Below are 2,164 nucleotides of genomic sequence, written 5' to 3'. Positions count from 1 at the left end.
TGACGGCGCAAAGTCAGGCGAGTATGGTGGGTGTGGCAACACATCCCATCCAAGCTCCAATAATTTTTGACGGGTGATCAAACTTGTGTGTGGTCTCGCATTGTCGCGATGGAACACAACTCCTTTATAATTAACAAGCTCTGGACGTTTCTGGATGATGGATTCGTTCAAACTGTCCAACTGCCAACAGTACACATTCGAATTGTTTGGTTCCTTGGTAGGAGCTCGCAAAACATGACACCTTTAAAATTCCACCACACTAAGAGCATAACCTTCCTCTGACGAATGTCTGCTTTCGATGTCATTTGAGGCGAATCATCACATCGGGACCAAGACCGTTTGCACACCACATTGTTGTAAACAATCCACTTCTCATCACCAGTTATCAGTCACTTCAAAAAAGGACCACTTTCCTCACACTTAATCATCATATTGCAGATGTTTATACGCGCCGTCAAATGAACTTCTTTGAGTTCATGCGGAACCCAAATATCAAGCTTGCTTACGTTTCCCAGCTTCTTCAGGTGGTCGTGAACGCTTGAATGATGGATGTTCAATGTTTCTGCAATCTCTCGTGTCGTGTAACGTGGGTTTGACTCCATCAATGCCTTTACTTTGTCGTCATCAACCTCAGTGGGCCTTCCTGACCAAGGAGCATCGTTGAGATCAAAATAACCAGCACGGAATTTCATGAACCATTGTTAGCACTGACATTCTTGTAGAGCATTGTCACCGTAAACTTTATACAACTTTTCACAAGCTTGGCGCGCATTCTTATCTTTATGGAAGTAAAAGAGAAAATATGGCAAAAATGCAGTTTGGTCTTCCATCTTCAATTTGTTGTAAAATCTCCAAAACTAACCAAATCGCTCAATTTTTTTTTAGAATGAAGCTAGAACTGTCAGCTGTCAAATGACATAGCAATGACATAGCAATGACATAGATGCAAATGACTCTAATACTTCCTAAAATGAACCAAGTGCCATCTGTTGCAAACATGCGTCATGACTTTTCTGAAGACCCAATAGTTCAGTATTGTTTTGTAGGACAGAGAAAGCCAACTCCCTCAAATCACATTACCACTAACTATTATATCTGACACTGAGTTATCCATCCTCTTAGATAGCCTATTTGCTTTGCCAAACCCAAATCTGTTTCCTAGATCGTCCCAGATTAAAGAGCCGAAGAAGAGAAAAACACAGATAACATGGTGCTGTGATCTTTATTCCATTAAATGACCTTACAATTAAGAAACAGAAACATGCTTTTAATATACTAATAGCATAATCTCATCCTATTGCACTTTTTAAAAAGTATATTAAATATTAAAGCCATTTTAAAAGGGTATAGGAGAAAATACTTTGAATAAATCATTTTTAAAGAAATCTGAAAAAAAATTATATGTTTAAGATTAATATTAACTCCCTTAAGGCTTTAGTCCATGACAGCATTTATTCATCTAAATTGGAAAGCTTGGGAATCAAACTCAGCCTTCCCTTGGTCCTAAGAACACCGCACTGAAATTTTAGTTCTGGCACATGAAATTCCTTCCCAAGGAAGAAAAATTTATTTTAAAATCTTTCTGTCCCCAGATCTGTTTTGAAAAGTTCCTGATATGGGGTACTTGTGTTGCTAATTTTCAGTTCTTATTTATCCTCTCCTTCCTTTTTGTTCATTATTTTTATTTGTGGATTAAGGTTTTCTGTGCATAAAAGATTTAGGGGTTCAAGTTACGGTGCTGAATTTTGCTTTTTAAAGGGAACACAACTTTCAAAATAGTTTGGGATTTTTTTATCCTAATTACACCTGCTAGTAAATAGGACACTTCTACATTCGTTTTTCAGAGAAGGCACTATGACATCCTAATTTAGAAAAACGGTTTTAAGGAATTTAGATAATCCTCTAGATACAGGCATCCTTACTACTCTGAACACGGTAAGCTCAGCGATTGTGTCTGTCAGAAGACCACCGAACCTGAACCTCAGTAAAAGCCGTCCGCTTGCCTCGGGACCATGCTGAATGGCACTTGCCCACCGCACAGAGCAGTCTCTCTCACTGGGGTTTCCAAACCACCTGTGATACTGTTTATAAAAGTGGTTCCAGGACCACAGCCCAGACCAACTGAGGCAATCCCTGGGTGTAAAGCTGGGGATTTGAGCTTTTT

The sequence above is a fragment of the Hipposideros armiger genome, unplaced genomic scaffold (assembly GCF_001890085.2).
Source record: "Hipposideros armiger isolate ML-2016 unplaced genomic scaffold, ASM189008v1 scaffold_93, whole genome shotgun sequence".
Classification (NCBI taxonomy): domain Eukaryota; kingdom Metazoa; phylum Chordata; class Mammalia; order Chiroptera; family Hipposideridae; genus Hipposideros; species Hipposideros armiger.
The sequence above is the reverse complement of the archived record's forward strand: the minus strand, read 5'-3'. Positions refer to the sequence as shown.